The sequence below is a fragment of the Somniosus microcephalus genome, unplaced genomic scaffold (genome assembly GCF_052327205.1).
Source record: "Somniosus microcephalus isolate GS21.2 unplaced genomic scaffold, FLI_Smic_1.0 unresolved_chr2, whole genome shotgun sequence".
In the NCBI taxonomy this organism is placed as follows: Eukaryota; Metazoa; Chordata; class Chondrichthyes; order Squaliformes; family Somniosidae; genus Somniosus; species Somniosus microcephalus.
The window spans coordinates 73,853,939-73,875,953 of record NW_028225180.1 but is presented as its reverse complement, the minus strand read 5'-3'; the positions used below and the strand labels follow the sequence as shown (position 1 = coordinate 73,875,953).

At 50.6% G+C, this 22,015-nt stretch overlaps 1 protein-coding gene across 2 annotated transcripts in view; it reads right to left on the bottom strand.

Annotated features, from left to right (window-relative positions):
- The window catches only part of stx5a (syntaxin 5A), a 60,999-nt gene that overhangs the window by 36,561 nt on the left and 2,423 nt on the right, over positions 1–22,015 (bottom strand). The window lies entirely within an intron of this gene.

Below are 22,015 nucleotides of genomic sequence, written 5' to 3'. Positions count from 1 at the left end.
AGGAGCGGGTGGACCGAATGGCCGGTTTCTGTGCTGTAAATTCGATGCAACTTTCTCTTCCGATACAGTTTCATTTTCAATAGGCGGAAAAAGATTCAGACTGAACCCATTCCGAACTGCCTGGGGAACTCGGGGTCGACTGTGATCTGTTAAGACGCGGCCAAATGAAAGAAAAAAAGACAGACTTGCATTTCTCCAGCACCTTTCACCACCTCAGGACGTCCCAAAGCGCTTTACAGCCAATGAAGTGCTTTTTGAAGTGTAGTCACTGCTTTAATGACCGACACCACCATCTGCACCAGGAAGATTAAAGCAGCCAATAGGGAATACTCGGAAAGAATTTGACCCTCGGCCCCAGGACCAGTCCAGCTGCATTCCTCTCGCTGATTCTGCGAATAGGAGCAGCTTTCCTTTTAAGCCGGGGCTTTCCACTTCACAAACACGTCACGGAAATCCTCGGTCTAACTGTCTTTACAGTGGCAACACAAAGCTTCATCCTCTTCTCATCTACCCCACCCCGCCTCTGCTCCTGACTCACCCCAGAGTATGGCGGGGGGTGGGGGACGATCTGATCGAGGTGTTCAAAACGTTAAAAGGGATTCATGACTCAGATCAGAGCATGTGGAGTCAGGAGACAGGGAGCAGAATGGATAGCGAGCTGGCTACAAAACAGAGAGCAGGGGGTTAATGGGGAGCTACTCCGACTGACAAAAGGTGTTAATAATAATAATCAACTTTATTGTCATTGTTAGTGCACAAGTGCAGTACAACGAAATGTAAGCTTGCGGCTCCCGAGAGTGTACATTTTGATTAAGACATTTAACATTCATTTGGCTTGTAACATAAACATAAACATAATAAAGTGCATTGGCAAATGTGCAGGCTTTAGAGTTTATTTGCAGAGTTCAATAGGATGACAGCCCTGGGAAAGAAGCTGTTCCTAAATCTGGTCGTTCGGGTGCGAATGTATCTGTAGCGTCTCCCAGATGGCAGGAGGGGGGCGAACAAACTGTGGCTGGGGTGGGTAGGGTCTTCGATGATGGTCAGTGACCTCCGTAAACAGGGATCGGTGCTGGGACCTCTGCTGTTCACAATTCACATTAACGATTTGGACTCGGGAATCTGAAGTACAATTTCTAAATTTGCAGACACCGCCAAATTGGGGGTGTAGTTAATACTGAGGAAGTATGCTGGGATGGCAGGAATGACGTATGAGGAGAGATTGTGTCGATTGCGCTTATACTCACTGGAGTTTAGAAGATTGAGAGGGGATCTCATCGAAACCTATAAAATTCTGTCAGGCCTGGACAGACGAGATGCAGGAAGGATGTTTCTGATGGCCGGGGAGTCCAGAACCAGGGGTCATAGTCTAAGGATAAGGGGTAAGCCATTTAGGACTGAAATGAGGAGGAATTTCTTCACCCAGAGAGTGGTGAACCTGTGGATTTCTCTGCCACAGAGGGCGGTGGAGGCCAGTTCATTAATATATTCAAGAAAGAGTTGGATATATTTCTTAAGGCTAAAGGGATCAAGGGATATGGGGAGAAGGCAGGGACAGGGTACTGAGTTTGGATGATCAGCCATGATCTCATTGAATGGCGGAGCAGGCTCGAAGGGCCGAATGGCCTACTCCTGCTCCTATCTTCTATGTTTCTATAAAATACAAGCCGTTAACAAACTGCAGAATGGGCGTGTAAATGCAGGTTCATTTCAATATAGATATGCGTGAGGTGGTGCATTTTGGTCAGAAGAATAAAGAGGCCACGTACTGCGCGGATAGCAAAGAGTCTACATGGGGTAGAGGAGCACAGGGATACAGGTGCTCTGATACATTTAAGGGGAAGCTAGCTAAACAAATGAGGGAGAGAGGAGTAGAAGATCTTTTCTGGTGTAGCAGGTACTGTTGGTAGACTATACAAGAGCCTTAGAGATATCTTTAATTGGTGATAGTAAATTAATTTAAATTAATTAAGGGGAAAGTCATGCCAGGAGAGCCCAGCCCCGTGATGTGCTCCTCCTGCTCCATGTGGGAATTCAGGGGCACTGCCCCTGGTGACTACGTGTGCAGGAAATGCATCCATCTGCAGCTATTAGCAGACTGCACTGAGGAGCTGGAGCTGCGGGTGGATGGGTTGTGGAGCATTCACGAGGCTGAGAAGTTCGTGGATAGCACGTTTAGTGAGTTGGTCACACCGCAGGGAAGGGCTGCACAGGAAGAAAGGAAATGGGTGACCACCAGGCGGAGCAATAGAAGTAGGCAGGTAGTGCAGGAAACCCCTGTGACCATTCCCCTCTCAAACAAGTATACCGTTTTGGATACTGTTGGGGGGAATGACTCACCAGGGGAAGGCAGCAGCAGCCAGCTTCCTGGCACTGGGGGCGCTCCTGCTGCCCAGGAGGGGAGGAAAAAGAGTGGGAGAGCAATAGTCGTAGGGGATTCTATAGTAAGGGGAACAGATAGGCGTTTCTGTGGCCGTAGACGTGAATCCAGGATGGTTTGTTGCCTCCCTGGTGCCAGGGTCAAGGATGTCACTGAGCGGCTGCAGGGCATTCTGGAGGGGGAGGGTGAACAGCCAGAGGTCGTGGTCCACATTGGTACCAACGACATAGGTAAAAAGAGGGATGAGGTCCTGCAGCAAGAATTTAGGGAGCTAGGGGCAAGATTAAGGAGCAGGACCTCAAAGGTTGTAATCTCTGGATTACTCCCGGTGCCACGTGCTAGTGAGTATAGGAATAGGAGGATAGAACAGATGAATGCGTGGCTAAAGGGATGGTGCAGGAGGGAGGGCTTTAGTTTCCTGGATCACTGGGTCTGCTTCTGGGAAAGGTGGGACTTGTACAAGTCGGACGGTTTACACCTGAACCAGAGGGGAACCAATATCATTGCGGGGAGGTTTGCTAGCACTGCTGGGGGGGGGTTTAAACTAATTCGGCAGGGGGATGGGATACAGAGTGGAGCTATAGTAGGGGGTGATGTACAGCCAAATAAGGAGGAAAAAACAAGTCAGCAGGGAAGGCAGAGCAAAGGTGTGAAGGCAAAAGGGAATATGGCAGGGCTGGAAGGCATTTATTTTAATACAAGGAGTCTTGCAAATAAGGTGGATGAACTGAAGTTGTTGTTGAACACATGGGAGTACGATATTGTTGCTATCACGGAGACATGGTTGAGGGAGGGTCAGGACTGGCAGCTAAATATTCCGGGGTATAGAATCTTCAGGCGAGACAGAGGGGGGTGTAAAAGGGTGGGGGTGTTGCAATATTAATTAAGGAGTCTATTACTGCTGTAAGGAGGGATGATATATTAGCGGGTTCCTCTAATGAGGCCATATGGGTAGAACTTAAAAACAAAAAAGGGGTCAAGCACCTTGCTGGGAGTGTACTTTTGGCCCCCAAACAGTCAGGGGGAGATAGAGGAACAGATATGCAGGCAGATATCAGAAAAGTGTGAAAATAATAGGGTAGTAATAGTGGGGGATTTCAACTTCCCCAATATAAATTGGGATAGTCAGAGGGTGAAAGGCTTGGAGGGAGCAGAATTCTTAAAGTGCATCCAGGAAAGCTTTTTGAGCCAACATGTAGAAAGTCCTACAAGAGAGGGGGCGGTACTGGACCTAATTCTAGGGAATGTAGCCAGGCAGGTGGTGGAAGTGTCTGTAGGAGAGCATTTTGGCGATAGTGACCACAATTTGGTGAGATTTAAGGTGGTCATGGAAAAAGACAAAGACGGCCCGGAAATCAGGGTTCTAAATTGGGGGAAGGCCGATTTTAATAAGATAAGACAGGATCTGGCAAAAGTGGACTGGGAGCAGCTTATAGGAAAATCCACATCAAAACAGTGGGAGGCTTTCAGAAGGGAAATAGAGAGAGTACAACACCAACATGTTCCTGTAAAGGTCAAGGGTGGGACCAACAAGCAAAGGGAACCTTGGATGACAAAGGATATACAAAAATGCATTAGGAAAAAAAGGGGGGCTTTTGGCAGTTACAAAAGACAAAAGACGGTGGAAGCCCTAGAGGAGTATAGGAGGTGCAGGGGCATACTTAAAAAGGAAATTAGGAGGGCGAGGAGGGGCCATGAAATAACACTGGCGAGCAAAATAAAGGAAAATCCTAAGATGTTTTATAAGTATATTAAGGGCAAGAGGATAACCAGGGAAAGGGTAGGGCCCATTAGGGACCAAAGTGGCAAGCTGTGTGTAGAGCCAGATGAAGTAGGTGGGGTTTTAAATGAATTTTTTGCCTCAGTGTTCACTATGGAGAAAGACGATGTAGATATAGAAGTCGGGCAAGGGGACTGTGACATACTTGAACATATTAGCATCGAGAGGGAGGAGGTACTAGCGGTTTTAGCAGGCCAAAAAGTGGATAAATCCCCAGGCCCGGACGAGATGTATCCCAGGCTGTTGTGTGAGGCAAAGGAGGAGATTGCAGGGGCTCTGACACAAATTTTCAGAACCTCTCTGGCCACAGGGGATGTACCAGAGGACTGGAGAACAGCTAATGTAGTACCATTATTCAAGAAGGGTAGCAGGGATAAACCAGGGAATTACAGGCCAGTGAGCCTAACATCTGTGGTAGGGAAATTATTGGAAAAAATTCTGAGGGACAAAATTAGTCTCCACTTGGAGAGGCAAGGATTAATCGGGGATAGTCAGCATGGCTTTGTCAAGGGTAAATCATGTCTGACCAATCTGATTGAATTTTTCGAGGGGGTGACTAGGTGTGTGGATGAGGGAAATGCTGTGGATGTGGTTTACATGGGCTTCAGTAAAGCTTTTGACAAGGTCCCGCATAGGAGACTGGTCAAGAAGGTAAGAGCCCATGGGATCCAGGGGGCCTTGGCGCGTTGGATCCTAAACTGGCTGAGTGGCAGGAGGCAGAGGGTGATGGTCGAAGGTTGCTTTTGTGACTGGAAGCCTGTGTCCAGTGGGGTACCTCAGGGATCGGTGCTGGGTCCCTTGCTGTTTGTGATCTACATTAATGATTTGGATGAGAATGTAAAGGGTATGATCAGTAAGTTCGCGGATGACACGAAAATTGGTGGGGTGGTAAATTGCGAGGAGGAAAGCCTCAGGCTACAGGACAATATTAACGGGTTGGTCAGATGGGCGGAAAAGTGGCAAATGGAATTTAACCCGGAAAAGTGCGAGGTGATGCATTTTGGACGGACAAATAAGGCAAGGGAATACACAATGAGTGGTAGGACCCTAGGAAGTACAGAGGGTCAGAGGGACCTTGGTGTACATGTACATAATTCCCTGAAGGCAGCGGAACAGGTAGATAAGGTGGTTAAAAAGGCTTATGGGATACTTGCCTTCATTAGCAGAGGCATAGAATATAAGAGCAGGGAGGTTATGATGGAGCTGTACAAAACGCTGGTGAGGCCACAGCTGGAGTACTGTGTGCAGTTCTGGTCGCCTCACTATAGGAAGGATGTGATTGCTTTGGAGAGGGTGCAGAGAAGATTCACCAGGATGTTACCTGGGATGGAGCGCCTCAGCTATGAAGAGAGACTGGACAGGCTGGGGTTGTTTTCCTTGGAGCAAAGAAGGCTGAGGGGGGACCTGATTGAGGTGTACAAAATGATGAGGGGCATAGATAGGGTAAAGAGGAACTTTTCCCCTTAGTAGGGGGGTCAATAACAAGGGGGCACAGATTCAGGGTAAGGGGCAGGAGATTTAGGGGGGATTTGAGGAGGAACTTTTTCACCCAGAGGGTGGTTGGAAGCTGGAACTCACTGCCTGAAAGGGTGGTAGAGGCAGGAACCCTCACAACATTCAAGAAGCATTTGGATGAGCACTTGAAATGCCATTGCATACAAGGCTATGGACCAAATGCTGGAAAATGGGATTAGACTGGACAGGGAGGGATGGGCGGCGCAGACACGATGGGCCGAAGGGCCTCTTTCTGTGCTGAAAAACTCTATGACTCTATGACTATGACTATCACGGTGACAGGGTGAGATGAAGTGGGGTGGGAGGAGGCTCGAGTGGTGCATTAAAGCCAGCATGGACCAGCTGGGCTGAATAGTCTGCCCTGTGCTGTAGACTCGATGTAACTCGACAATGTGACAGTTTCTCTGCATCTACCCTATTTCTTCTGGTGAGGGGTGTCCAGAACAAGAGGGGGCGTCACCTTCAAATTAGAGCCAGGCCGTTCAGGGGCGATGTCAGGAAGCATTCTTCTTCTTAGGCAGTCCCTCGGAACCGAGGATGACTTGCTTCCACATTAAAAATGAGTTCTCAGGTGACTGATGAGTCCAATGCGGGACCTACAGTCTCTGTCACAGGTGGGGCAGACGGTGGTTGAAGGGGCGGGTGGGTGGGGTGCTTGGGTTGACGTGTGCTCCTTCCGCTGTTTGCGCTTGGCTTCCGACGAAGAGACTCGAGGTGTTCGGCGCCTTCTCGGATGCTTCTCCTCCAGTTTGTGCGGTCTTGCGCCAGGGATTCCCAGGTGTCGGTGGGGATGTTACACTTTTTCCAAGGAGGCTTTGAGGGTGTCCTTGAAGCGTTTCCTCTGCCCACCTGGGGCTCTCCTGCCATGCCGGAACTCCGAGTAGAGCGCTTGTTTTGGGAGTCTCATATCGGGCATGCAGACAATGTGACCCGTCCATCGGAGCTGATCGAGTGTGGTCAAAGCTTCGATGCTGGGGATGTTGGCCTGAGCAAGAACACTGACGTTGGTGCGCCTATCCTGCCAATGGATTTGCAGGATCTTGCGGAGGCAGCGTTGCTGGTACCTCTCCAGTGCTTTGAGGTGCCTGCTGTACATGGTCCATGTCTCTGAGGCATACAGCAGGGCAGGTATCACTGCTGCTCTGTAGACCATGAGCTTAGTGCCGGGTTTGAGGTCCTGGTCTTCAAACACTCTCTTCCTCAGGCGTCCGAAGGCTGCACTGGCACACTGAAGGCGGTGTTGGACTTCGTCGTCGACGTCTGCCCTTGTTGACAGTAGGCTCCCGGGGTATGGAAAGTGGTCCACGTTGTCCAAGGCCTTGTTGTGGATTTTGATAATTGGGGGGCAGTCCTGTGTGGCGGGGACAGGTTGGTAGAGGACCTTTGTCTTACGGATGTTTAGTGTAAGGCCCGTGCTCTCGTACGCTTCGTGATAGGGTAGATGCAGAGAAACTATTTCCTTTGGTGGGCGGAGTCCAGAACAAGGGGGTAGCACCTTAAAATTAGAGCCAGGCCGTTCAGGGGTGATGTCAGGAAGCACTTCTTCACACAAAGGGGGTGGAAATCTGGAACTCTCTCCCCCCAAAAAGCTGTGGAGGCCGGGGGTCAATTGCAACCATCAAGACGGAGTTTGATAGATTTTTGTTAGGGAAAGGGATCAAGGAATACAGAGCTTCAGATTTTGCAGATGACACAAAACTTGGAAGTACAGTATAGTGAACAGTGAGGGAGGAGAGTGATAGACCTCAAGAGGACATAGACAACCTAGGTCAGCGAACACAGAGGTGAGGGGTGAAGGGGACCTGGTGTGACAGTGGGCCGTATATTCCGATGCCTACGGGTGTGTACGGGCTGTGTACACACCCGCAGGGACATCGAAAATGCCGGTTCCAGGCATGCCAAGCGCCTGCGCTGAAAACCGGCACTTCCGATCGGTCAAGAATGCCCTTGATAGGTCGGACGCCTGCCCTGGAGAAGGGCCTCTGCGGGGGAAGAGTTCCGCTTTCTGGAGACCCTCCGCCCGCTGGAAACCCTTAGAAATCTTACACCTGGTAAAAGCACGCGCAAGGCCTGCTATTACCAGCATAAGATTGGGAAAAAGTTTTTAAAAATGTATCATTTAAAAATACTTTAAAAAGGGATAAGTTTATTTTTAGCCCTGTAAAAAATTAATTTGTTTGAAATATTTTGTTTAAAATATTTAATTTATTGCAATTTCAACTCATTTTAAAAATGTGATTTAAAAAAATGTATTTAATGTTTTACAGTGTTTTGGGGGTGATCTCCATTCATATATTTGACGGGTCTACCTGTCAAGTGTATGAAGGGAGATTCCCTTCTCCTGTTGGCTCCCCATGGCCCACGTGGTCCCAGGGATGCCTGCGAACCGCCTGCGGCTCTGGGACACGTGGGCCCTGCGCATTTCGAGTTTGGAGAGGCCCAGGAGCGGAAGTATACGCACCTCAGGAGCCCTCGGGTAAGTCCGGAGATTTTTTCCAGATCAGAGGCCTTCGCACGTGGGAAGCCTCCGATCGGAAAATACGGCCCATAATTCCCTGAAAGCGGGAGTGCAGATAAGTCATTCAAAAAAGCCAACAGCATTTTGGGTTTTAAAAATAGGGACATGGAGTACCAGAGTGAAAAGTCCCTTCCATGACCTCAGGCCATCCCAAAGCGATGTACAGTCGATGAAGTACTTTGCACTGGTGCAATGTAGGAATCACAGCTGCCAACATACAAGAAGCAGAGGGGTGATCCTGTTAATATTAAAGACAGACTCCCATTTCTACAGAGCCTTTCACCACCTCAGGACGTCCCAAAGCGCTTCACAGCCAATGAAGTGCTTTTTGAAGTGTGGTCACTGTTGTAATGTGGGAAACGCAGCAGCCAATTTGCGCACAGCAAGCTCCCACAAACAGCAATGTGATAATGACCATTCTGTTTCTTTTTGTGACGTAGATTGATGGCCACAGGATACCGGGGAGAACTCCTTAAACCCAACCTCTTTGACCAAGCTTTTGGGCTCCCTCTCCTGGTATCTGCTCCTTTGGCTTGGCCTCCATTTTGTTCCTTACACTGCTGAACGTACTCTCCCCAGACTTTCCTTTCCTGTAAGTCAGATGCTAATCAGCCTGTAATACGTCCACCCTTCTCCTTTTCCCCTCCGCAAAAAAAAAGTCTCAAAGATCCCTTTTGTTCCACTCCCAATTCCTCCTGCCCAAACAAACACGTATAGCCCGTCTAAATGCCAGCACTGTAACAGGGCAGCTCCTCTAACTACCGAAGCTTCGGAATTCTTCCCATTCCCACGGTCAATGTAAACTTTCTGCGTTGCACACTGAAAGCACCACACGCGAAATAGTCGCCCTGCGCACCCCGAGGCATTAATCAGCTCGCAGGAAGATCCACTAATGCTAAATCAGGCTAGAACCCGACTTCGCTCCCCATTCACACAGTAACAGACAAGCGGAAACTATCGAGAAATGACATTTGCAGATATTGGAGCACCAGTTGGAGTCAGAAGGTCGTGGGTTTGAGCCCCACTCCAGAGACTTGAGTCCATAATCCAGGCTGACACTCCCGGTGCCAGTACTGATGGAGCGCCGCACCGTCGGCGGGGCGGCACCGAGGGAGCGCCGCACCGTCGGAGGGGCGGCACCGAGGGAGCGCCGCACCGTCGGAGGGGCGGCACCGAGGGAGCGCCGCACCGTCGGAGGGGCGGCACCGAGGGAGCGCCGCACCGTCGGAGGGGCGGCACCGAGGGAGCGCCGCACCGTCGGAGGGGCGGCACCGAGGGAGCGCCGCACCGTCGGAGGGGCGGCACCGAGGGAGCGCCGCACTGTCGGAGGGGCGGCACCGAGGGAGCGCCGCACCGTCGGAGGGGCGGCACCGAGGGAGCGCCGCACCGTCGGAGGGGCGGCACCGAGGGAGCGCCGCACCGTCGGCGGGGCGGCACCGAGGGAGCGCCGCACCGTCGGCGGGGCGGCACCGAGGGAGCGCCGCACTGTTGGAGGTGCCGTCTTTCGGATGAGAGGTTCAACCGAGGACCGTCTGCTCTCTCAGGTGGGCGTAAAAAATTCCACTGCCGCTATTAGAAGAGCAGGGGGCTTTCTTCCCGCTGTCCTGGGCCAATATTTATCTCTCAACCAACATCACCATAACAGATAATCTGGTCAATTATTTAATTTCTGTTGGTGGGAGCTTGCTATGTGCAAAATGGCTGCCGCGTTTCCTATGTTACAACAGTGACTACACTTCAAAAAAGAACGCGATCCTGCCCTAATCCAACGTACGCACACCCACACGAATCCCCCTCCCACGTATACAACCAGGAGTGAGAACACAAACTGATGTCTCCTCTGCAGCCTGGGAACACAGGCTGGCTGTACTGCTCCGCTCCCAGCACAGGCCAGGAGGTGAAGCTCCCACTTCCTGGCACAGTGAGCCCCACGTCACTGGTGTGCACTGACCCAGTGAGCCCCACGTCACTGGTGTGCACTGACCCAGTGAGCCCCACGTCACTGGTGTGCATTGACCCAGTGAGCCCCACGTCACTGGTGTGCACTGACCCAGTGAGCCCCACGTCACTGGTGTGCACTGGCCCAGTGAGCCGCCGATGATCTCTCCTGGCTTTTGCAGCCAATTATTCTCGTCATGTAGGCCAACGCAGCAGCTAATTCGTGCACAGCAAGATCCCACAGCGGCAATGTATGACCCGTTAATCTGCTTTTTGTCATTGTTTTGGTGCTTGAGAATCACATTATCCAGTAATACAAGTTAAATGTCTTGGAATTATCATCTGTTTAACGTTTCATCTCAATGACCACACCGCCGACAGTGCGGAGCTCACTCAGTACTGCCCCTCCGACAGTGCAGCGCTCCCTCAGTACTGCCCCTCCGACAGTGCGGCGCTCCCTCAGTACTGCCCCTCCGACAGTGCGGCGCTCCCTCAGTACCGCCCCTCCGACAGTGCGGCGCTCCCTCTGTACTACCCCTCCGACAGTGCGGCTACTCCCTCTGTGCTACCCCTCCGACAGTGTGGCGCTCCCTCAGTACTGCCCCTCCGACAGTGCGGCACTCCCTCAGTAATGGCCCTCCGACAGTGCGGCACTCCCTCAGTAATGGCCCTCCGACAGTACGGCACTCCTTCAGTACTGCTCCTCCGATAGTGCGGCGCTCCCTCAGTACCGCCCCTCCGACACTCCCTCAGTACCGCCCCTCCGACAGTGCGGCGCTCCCTCAGTACCGCCCCTCCGACAGTGCGGCGCTCCCTCGGTACTGCCCCTCCGACAGTGCGGCGCTCCCTCAGTACCGCCCCTCCGACAGTGCGGCGCTCCCTCTGTGCTACCCCTCCGACAGCGCGGCTACTCCCTCTGTGCTACCCCTCCGACAGTGCGGCGCTCCCTCAGTACTGCCCCTCCGACAGTGCGGCACTCCCTCAGTAATGGCCCTCCGACAGTGCGGCACTCCTTCAGTACTGCCCCTCCGACAGTGCGGCGCTCCCTCAGTACCGCCCCTCCGACACTCCCTCAGTACCGCCCCTCCGACAGTGCGGCGCTCCCTCAGTACCGCCCCTCCGACAGAGCGGCGCTCCCTCAGTACTGCACTGGGAGCACCTGCCTAAATTGTGGGCTCAGGTGGTGTTTGAACTGCGGGGACAGGTGGTGTTTGAACTGCGGGGACATAGGAACAGGAGGAGGCCATTTATCCCCACAACTCTGTTCCGCCTAGTCAATGAGATCATGGCTGATCGTGACCTAACTCCATCCTACCTGCCTTTGCCCCACATCCCTTAATACCCTTTGCTTAACAAAAAGCTATCAATCTCAGATTTAAAATTAACAACTGATCGAGCGTCAACTGCTGTTTGCGGAAGAGTGTTCTAAACTTCTACCGCCCTTTGTGTGTAGAAGTGTTTCCTAACTTCACTCCTGAAAAGACCTGGCTCTAATTTTTAGACATGATGTGGAGATGCCGGTGTTGGACTGGGGTGGACAAATGTAAGAAGTCACACAACACCAGGTTATAGTCCAACAGCTTTATTTGAAATCACAAGCTTTCGGAGCGCTGCTCCTTCGTCAGGTGATGAAGGAGCAGCGCTCCGAAAGCTTGTGATTTCAAATAAAGCTGTTGGACTATAACCTGGTGTTGTGTGACTTCTTACAATTCTAATTTTTAGGCTCTGCCCCCTAGTCCTAGTTCCCTTTAATATCTTGAAAACGTCGATCGAAGGGAGAGTGGCATGAGCCGAGTCAAGCTGACACACAAAATACTGGGAGACCGAAGGTGCACAAACCCGGGAACAGCACTTTGAACTTCTGACAAGCAGAAGTACTCTGAACCCACCAACACTGCCAGGGAGTGGAGCTGGGCTCGAGTCTCTTCTGCTGTGCGCGTTTTATGGGACTCCGCTTCAAAGTTCCTTTGTGTCCACAATCTGCTCTCTCAATCTCCACCCTGCCCACAGCATCTTAAAATGCAGTTTCAAGGCTTCTCTGGCCCACAGAACAACAGCGACTGCATTTCACAAGTAAGTCATTGGCTGCAAAATGAAAAGTAAGGAAGACTTGTCGTTCTACAGCACCTTTCACCACCTCAGGACGTCCCAAAATGCTTTACAGCCAATGAAGTACTTTTTGAAGTGGAGTCGCTGTTGTAATGTGGGGAAACGCGGCAGCCAATTTGCGCACAGCAAGCTCCCACAAACTGCAATGTGATAATGACCAGATCATCTGTTTTAGTGATGTTGAGTGACGGATAATTATTGGCCCCAGGACACCGGGGAGAACTCCCCCCTGCTCTTCTTCAAAATAGTGCCGTGGGATTTTTTTACATCCACCCGAGAGGGCAGACGGGGCCGCGGTTCAACATCTCACTCGAAAGGGGGCACCTCCGACAGTGCAGCACTGGAGTGTCAGCCTAGATTTTTGTGCTCAAGTCATTGGAGTGGGGGACTTGAATCCACGACTTTCTGACTCAGAGACGAGACTCCTATAAACTGAATCACGGCTGGCACTGAAGAAGAGCTCTCCAGCCTAATCCCACTTTCCAGCTCTTGGTCCGTAGCCCTGTAGGTTACGACACTTCAAGTGCATATCCAAGTACTTTTTAAAATGGGATGAGGGTTTCTACCTCTCCCACCCTTTCAGGCAATGAGTCCCAGACCTCCATCACCCTCTGGGTGAAGAACGTCCTCCTCAACTTAGATTCAACCACTTGTCCAAGTAAGTTGTTGGCATTCCAAGTACAAATTGGAAAGTCTGTCAATACAATGATAGGAGTTGGTGCAGAACCAATGCTCCATCTTAGCACACATGGTTACAGGGCCGATTCCCTGGGGTGAGTTACATCCGGTACTGCAGTCCTGAAAGTTAAGCAAGGGATTTGGAACGAACAACAACTTGTATTTATATAGCGCCTTTAGCGTAGTAAAACGTCCCAAGGCGCTGCACAGGAGTGTTTTAAGACAACAATTTTGACACCGAGCCACTGTGGAGGAGGAATTCCTGGAGTGTTTACGGGATGGTTTCCTGGACCAATATGTCGAGGAACCAACCAGAGATCAGGCCATCTTAGGCTGGGTATTATGTAATGAGAAAGGATTAATTAGCAATCTTGTTGTACGAGGCCCCTTGGGTCGGAGCGATCATAATATGATCGAATTCTTCATTAAGATGGAGAATGAAGTAGTTGACTCAGAGACTAGGGTCCTCAATTTAAATAAAGGAAACTACGATGGTCTGAGGCGCGAGTTGGGTAGGATTGATTGGGGAATGTCACTCAAAGGGTTGACGGTGGATAGGCAATGGCAAACATTCAAAGACCGCATGGATGAACTACAGAATTTGTTCATCCCAGTTTGGCATAAAAATAAAACAAAAAAGGTGACTCAACCGTGGCTAACAAGGGAAATTAGGGATAGCATAAGATCCAAGGAGAGGACATATAAATTGGCCAGAAAAAGCAATAATCCTGAGGATTGGGAGCAGTTTAGGATTCAACAAAGGAGGACAAAGGGGTTAATTAAGAAAGGGAAAATAGAATATGAGAGTAAGCTATCAGGGAACATAAAAACTGACTGTAAAAGCTTTTATAGATATGTGAAGAGAAAAAGATTGGTGAAGTCAAGCATAGGTCCCTTGCAGTCAGAATCAGGGGAATTTATAATGGGAAACAAAGAAATGGCTGACCAACTAAATTCATACTTTGGTTCTGTCTTCACAAAGGAGGACACAAATAACCTCCCAGAGATGCCGGGGAACATAGGGTCTGATGAAAGGGTGGAACTGAAAGAAATCAGTATTTGTAGGGAAATGGTGTTAGGAAAATTGATGGGACTGAAGGCCGATAAATCCCCAGGGCCTGATAATCTACATCCCAGGGTACTTAAGGAAGTGGCCCTACAAATAGTAGATGCATTGCTGGTCATCTTCCAGAACTCTATAGACTCTGGAACAGTACCCATGGATTGGAGGGTAGCTAATGTTACCCCACTATTCAAAAAAGGTGGTAGAGAAAAAGCAGGGAATTATAGACCGTTAAGTCAGACATCGGTAGTGGGGAAAATGCTAGAGTCGATTATAAAAGATGTAATAGCAGAGCACTTGGAAAGCAGTGACAGGATCGGACAAAGTCAACATGGATTTACAAAAGGTAAATCATGCTTGACTAATCTACTGGAATTTTTTGAGGATGTAACTGGTAAAATAGATAAGGGAGAACCAGTGGATGTGGTGTATTTGGACTTTCAGAAGGCTTTTGATAAGGTCCCACATAAGAGATTAGCGTGCAAAATTAAGGCACATGGGATTGGGGGCAAGGTATTGACTTGGATAGAGAACTGGTTGGCAGACAGAAAGCAAAGAGTTGGAATAAACGGGTCGTTTTCCGAGTGGCAGGCAGTGACTAGTGGGGTACCGCAAGGATCGGTCCTAGGACCCCAGCTGTTCACAATATATATTAATGAACTGGATGAGGGAATTGGATGTAATATCTCCACATTTGCAAACGACACAAAGCTGGGTGGGAGGGTAAGCTGTGAGGAGGATGTCGTGAAACTCCAGTATGATTTGGACAGGTTGGGTGATTGGGCAGAAACATGGCAAATGCACTATAATGTGGATAAATGTGAGGTTATTCACTTTGGTGGCAAAAACAGGAAGGCAGATTATTATTTGAATGGCAATAGATTGAAAGAAGGGGAAGTGCAAAGAGACCTGGGTGTTCTTGTGCACCAGTCGCTGAAGGTAAGCATGCAGGTGCAGCAGGCGGTTAAGAAGGCAAATGGTATGTTGGCCTTCGTAGCAAGAGGGTTCGAGTACAGGAACAAGGATGTCTTGCTACAGTTGTACAGGGCCTTGGTGAGACTGCACCTTGAGTATTGTGTGCAGTTTTGGTCGCCTTACCTGAGGAAGGACGTTCTTGCCATGGAGGGAGTGCAGCGAAGATTCACCAGGCTGATACCTGGGATGGCAGGAATGACGTATGAGGAGAGATTGTGTCGATTGGGCTTATACTCACTGGAGTTTAGAAGATTGAGAGGGGATCTCATCGAAACCTATAAAATTCTGTCAGGCCTGGACAGACTAGATGCAGGAAGGATGTTTCTGATGGCCGGGGAGTCCAGAACCAGGGGTCATAGTCTAAGGATAAGGGGTAAGCCATTTAGGACTGAAATGAGGAGGAATTTCTTCACCCAGAGAGTGGTGAACCTGTGGAATTCTCTGCCACAGAGGGCGGTGGAGGCCAGTTCATTAAATATATTCAAGAAAGAGTTGGATATATTTCTTAAGGCTAAAGGTATCAAGGGATATGGGGAGAAGGCAGGGACTGGGTACTGAATTTGGATGATCAGCCATGATCTCATTGAATGGCGGAGCAGGCTCGAAGGGCCGAATGGCCTACTCCTGCTCCTATCTTCTATGTTTCTATGTGGTTAAATTAGGGCAGGTGACCAAAAGCTTGGTCAAAGAGGTCAGTTTTAAGGAGCGTCTTAAAAGGAGGAAAGAGAGGTAGAGAGGTTTAGGGAGGGAATTCTAGAGCTTAGGGCCCAGGCACCAGAAGGTACGGCCACCAAAGGTTGAGCGATTATAATCAGGGATGCTCCAGAGTGCAGAATTAGAGGAGCGCAGATATCTCTGGGTGGGGGGGGGGGTGTAGGGCTGAAGGAGATTGCAGAGGTAGGGAGGGGTGAGGCCATGGAGGGATTTGAAAACAAGGATGAGAATTTTGAAATCAAGGCGCTGCTTAACCGGGAGCCAATATAGGTCAGTGAGCACAGGGGGTGATGGGCGAACGGGACTTGGTGCGAGTTAGGACACGGGGCAGACGAGTTTTGGATGAATAAAATTTGACACCGAGCCACATAAGGAGATATTAGGGACAGGTGATCAAAAGCTGGGTAAAAGAGGTCGGTTTTAAGGAGCGTCTTAAAGGAGGAGAGAGAGGCGGAGAGGTTTAGGGAGGGAATTCCAGAGCTTAGGGCCCAGGCAGCTGAAGGCACGGCCGCCAATGGTGGAGCGATTAAAATCGAGGAGGTGCAAGTGGGCAGAGTTGGAGGAGCGCAGAGGTCTTGCAGGGTTGTCGGGGGTTAGAGAGATAGGGAGAGGTGAGGCCATGGAGGTAATTGAACACGAGGATGAGAATTTTAAAATTTGAGCCTTTCCGGACTGGGAGCCAATGTAGGTCAGCGAGCACCGGGGGGTGGGGGGGGGGTGATGGGTGAACGGGAGTTGGTGTGAGTTAGGACCCTTTCCTACCACTCTCTCGACTCGAATCCTGTGTTGCAGATAGCAGTGCCCCTAATAACCAACACAGACCCTGACTTGCTGGAAGTAATGGAGAGACAGGCACTGAACTCAGTGACCCGAAGAGCGAACTCTGACCAAACCACTGCCAACGTCATGCGCACTGAATGACGGCGAGAGGATAATTCACTGATAAGCTTTAGATCTGTTTTTACAAAAACTGTTTCGCTTTCACTTCCAAGTTTCTCTTTATAAACGAGACTTCTGTAAATGCATCCACGGCCCAGTTTGCGGCCCCCTCCATTTTGTTCTTGCTCAGTTTGTCTTTTCAGCGAGCTGTAGTTGCCAGAATGTAGTGGCTCTTTAAAAACCAGCATTCACAGGTGACTCTGGGACCCCTTCCATGCCGAGCGTCGCTAAGTTTACGTGGAACATACAGCACAGAAACAGGCCATGCTCCACACGAGCCTCCTCTCATCCTACTCTATCAGCATATCCTTCTATTCCTTTCTCCCTCATGTGTTTATCCAGCTGTTCCTTAAATGCATCTCTGCTATTCGGCCAACCACTCCCTGTGGTAGCGAGTTCCACATTCTCGCCACTCTCTGGGTAAAGAAGTTTCTCCTGAATTCCCGATTGGATTTCTTCGTGACGATCTTATATTGATGGCCTCTAGTTATGCCCTTCCCCACAAGTGGAAAAACACTCTCCGTGTCTACATTTAGTCCCAGTAAATTAAAAGTTTGCCAGTTTTAGGGGCGTCACTATTAAAATAGTAACTCTATGTTGGGATAATTGTAAGGGTTTTTAATATACATAATATTACATGGTTCCATCCAGTCTGTAAAAACTTGAATAAAATTAGTAAATCTCCCATAGCGTTGCCCATGGTCAGTCAATGAATGCAAGATTCCCACCGCCCCCCCAGCAGGGCTGGGGACGACAGGAACTCCTTGCACAGAGCCACCTAGTGATCAGAGCCGACACCGAGGAGGCCATTCAGCCCCTCGACTCTGTTCCACCATTCAGTCAGATCATGGCTGATCTGTAACTTAACTCTAGCTATCCACCTTGGCTCCGTATCCCTTAATACCCTTGGCTGGCAAAAAAAAACTATCGCTCTCAGATTTAAAATGATTAATTGAGCTAGCATCCACTGCTTTTTGTGGGAGTGTGTTCCTGACTTCCACCACCCTTTGTGTGAAGATTAAGGGGCGATCTAACTGAGGTGTTTAAGATGATTAAAGGATTCGATAGGGTGGACAGAGAGAAACTATTTCCTCTGGTGGGGGGAGTCCAGAACAAGGGGGCATCGCCTTAAAATTAGAGCCAGGCCGTTCAGGGGTGATGTCAGGAAGCACTTCTTCACACAAAGGGGGGGTGGAAATCAGGAACTTTCTCCCCCAAAAAGCTGTCGAGGCTGGGGGGTCAACTGAAAATTTAAAAATGGAGATTGACAGATGTTTGTTCGGCAAGGGGATTAAGGGTTACGGAACCATGGCGGGTAGATGGAGTTCAGATACAGCTCAGCCATGATTTATCACTGAAGGGAGGAACAGGGCCCTGGGAACAGGAGTAGGCTATTCAGCCCCTCGAGCTGTTCCTATGTCCCCGTGACAGTTGACACAGCAAGACTGAATATGAAATGCTGATGTAGCAGTTTACCGCGGCAAATCTTGGCACGAAAATGGGGAGAGCGCGCAGGAGTGGGACTGACTGGATCGCTCTTCAAAAGAGCCGGCGCAGACTCGATGGGCCGAATGGCCTCCTTCTGTGCTGTACTATTCTATGATTCTATGAAACATAGAAGATAGGAGCAGGAGTAGGCCATTCAGCCCCTCGAGCCTGCTCCGCCATTTAATGAGATCATGGCTGATCATCCAAATTCAGTACCCTGTCCCTGCTTTATCCCCAGATCCCTTGATCCCTTTAGCCTTAAGAAATATATCCAACTCCTTCTTGAATATATTTAATAAGTTGGCCTCAACTGCCTTGTGTGGTAGAGAATTCCACAGGTTCACCACTCTCTGGGTGAAGAAATTCCTCCTCATCTCAGTCCTAAATGGTTTACCCCATATCCTTAGACTGTGACCCCTGGTTCTGGACTCCCCCGCCATCGGGAACATCCTTCCTGCATCTAGTCTGTCTAGTCCTGTTAGAATTTTATAAGTTTCAATGAGATCCCCTCTCATTCTTCTAAACTCCAGCGAATATAAGCCCAATCGACCCAATCTCTCCTCATACGTCATTCCTGCCATCCCAGATATCAGTCTGGTGAATCTTCGCTGGACTCCTTCCATGGCAAGAACATCCTTCCTCAGATACAGCCTGACTAAAAATCAGAACAACAGGAAATAAGGTCTATGGGCAGGAAGTACATACATTTTACATACAGTCCTCCTCCTCTTTGGTCTCTCTGCTCCTTGGATGAAGGAACGTCCCCACATCACTCCAAAACCAACTACTGTACTGTGAGCAACAGCAGTCTCGGAGTTGCAACTGAGGCAAGCCAGAGATCGTCCGCTCGTACAGAATATGATGCAAACTGCACCACCATTCCCCAATATCCCTGCCTTTGGGGTTGACTATAAAGGGCCCAACAAGCCCACCCTCTTCACAGATTAGCCTCACATACCCGCTTTCAAGCATTCCTCAATCTCCCTTCTTTGTAGGCACCAGTCTAATTTCTACTGGAGAGAGTTCAGAGAAGGTTCACGAGGTTGATTCCTGAGATGAAGGGGTTGTCTTATGAGGAAAGGTTGAGCAGGTTGGGCCTATACTCATTGGAGTTTAGAAGAATGAGAGGTGATCTTATTGAAACATGTAAGATACTGAGGGGGCCTCGACAAGGTAGATGCAGAGAGGATGTTTCCCCTCGTGGGGGAATCTAGAACTAGGGGACATAATTTCAGAATAAGGGGGCAGTCTTTTAAATCGGAGATGAGGAGGAATTTCTCCTCCCAGAGGGTGGTGAATCTTTGGAATTCTCTTCCCCAGAGAGCTGTGGAGGTGGGTCACTGAATATATTTAAGGTGGAGATAGACAGATTTTTGAACGATAAGGGAGTCGAGGGTTATGGGGAGCGGGCAGGGAAGTGGAGTTGAGGCCAAGATCAGATCAGCCATGATCTTATTGAATGGCGGAGCAGGCTCGAGGGGCCAAATGGCCGACTCCTGCTCCTACATTTTATGTCTTATGTACATTTTGCTGTCAGTTGAACCCTTCACCCAGTGGACGATTTGGATCCATTCCCTTCAAGACCCTGCAACCTCTCACAGCTGCTTTTACACTGGCCTGGGAAGTGGGTTCTGCTACCATCTCACAACAAGCACGAACCCCATTGTAAGAGACCTGGGTTCAGTAAGCTGGAAAGTACCCATCCTGGCGGAATTTGCACAGGGCGCTGAATATTAAGACAGAAAGCCAGTTTAGCATACCCAAAGTAAGAAACCTTTTCAACACAGGAATGAATGTTGGCCACCTCTCCTGCTCCACTTCCAACAGTGCCTTGGGATCATTTATGTCCGCCTGAACAGGCAGGCAGAGCCTCAGCTTAATGCTTATCCGAAAGACGGCCACTCCGACAGCGCAGCGCTCCCTCAGTACTGCCCCTCCGACAATGCAGCGATCCCTCAGTACTGCCTCTCCGATGGTGCGGCGCTCCCTCAGTACTGCCCCTCCGACGGTGCGGCGCTCCCTCAGTACTGCCCCTTCGACAGTGCGGCCCTCCCTCAGTACTGCCCCTCCGACAGTGCGGTGCTCCCTCAGTACTGCCCCTCCGACAGTGCGGCCCTCCCTCAGTACTGCCCCTCCGACAGTGCGGCGCTCCCTCAGTACTACCCCTCCGACAGTGCGGCGCTCCCTCAGTACTGCCCCTCCGACAGTGCGGCGCTCCCTCAGTACTGCCCCTCCGACAGTGCGGCGCTCCCTCAGTACTGCCTCTCCGACAGTGTGGCGCTCCCTCAGTACTGCCCCTCCGACAAGGTGGCACACCTCAGAACTGCATTGGAGCGTCAGCCTGGATTATGGCTCACATCCTGAGGTGAGGCTCGAAAGCTCTAACTTTTGACTCAGAGGCGAGAGATCGATACCAACTGAGTGAAGCAAACACTTTTAGCAAGAATAAAATCAAGCTTCAAATAAAGAAATATCACCTTCTTCAAAAAAACAATGAGTACTTTTTTCCCCCTGAATTCGTCTAGCATGATGAAGCAAATCTTATGGAAATATGCAGTACAGTCAGTTGACGTTTAGTCAAGCTCAAAGGCTAGCAGGTGAAACTTTGACGCAACAGCTGAAAGCTGGCAGTCTCAGTCTTTCTACAGCGCCTTTCACAACCTCAGGACGTTCCAAAGCGCTTCACAGCCAATGAAGTTTTTTTTTAAAGTGCAGTCACTGTTGTAATGTAGGAAACGCGACAGCCAGTTTGCGCACAACAAGCTTCCACAAACAGCAATGTGATAATGACCAGATAATCTGCTTTAGTGATGTTGGTTGAGGGACAAATATTGGTCAGGACATCAGGGATAACTCGCCCTGCTCCTCTTCAAAATAGTACCATGGGATCCTTTACGCCCACTTGAGGGCAGATGGGACCAGAGAGCAGTGGGTACAAACAGACTATGCAAATTTATCACACTATAATGTCAGTCGTGGCTCAGTGGTACCATTCTCGCCACCCTCTCAGTCAGAAAGTTGTGGGTTCAAGTCTCACTCCAGAGACTTGATCCCATAAACCAAACTGATAATCCAGTGCAGTACTGAGGGAGCGTCGCACTGTCGGAGGGGCAGTGCTGAGGGAGCGCCGCACTGTCGGAGGGGCAGTGCTGAGGGAGCGCCGCACTGTCGGAGGGGCAGTGCTGAGGGAGCGCCGCACTGTCGGAGGGGCAGTGCTGAGGGAGCGCCGCACTGTCGGAGGGGCAGTGCTGAGGGAGCGCCGCACTGTCGGAGGGGCAGTGCTGAGGGAGCGCCGCACTGTCGGAGGGGCAGTGCTGAGGGAGCGCCGCACTGTCGGAGGGGCAGTGCTGAGGGAGCGCCGCACTGTCGGAGGGGCAGTGCTGAGGGAGCGCCGCACTGTCGGAGGGGCAGTGCTGAGGGAGCGCCGCACTGTCGGAGGGGCAGTGCTGAGGGAGCGCCGCACTGTCGGAGGGGCAGTGCTGAGGGAGCGCCGCAATGTCGGAGGGGCAGTGCTGAGGGAGCGCCGCACTGTCGGAGGGGCAGTGCTGAGGGAGCGCCGCACTGTCGGAGGGGCAGTGCTGAGGGAGCGCCGCACTGTCGGAGGGGCAGTGCTGAGGGAGCGCCGCACTGTCGGAGGGGCAATGCTGAGGGAGCGCCGCACTGTCGGAGGGGCAGTGCTGAGGGAGTAATGCACTGTCGGAGGGGCAGTACTGAGGGAGTAATGCACTGTCGGAGGGGCAGTACTGAGGGAGTAATGCACTGTCGGAGGTCTTTCGCATGAGCCATTAAACCGAGGCACTCCCGTGTGCCCTCTCGGGTGGGCATAAAAGATCCCGTGGCCACTAGTGGAACAAGAGCGGGCCGGCGTTCACCCCGACGTCCTGGTGGGGTGCCAACATTCCTCCCTCAAGCGACGTC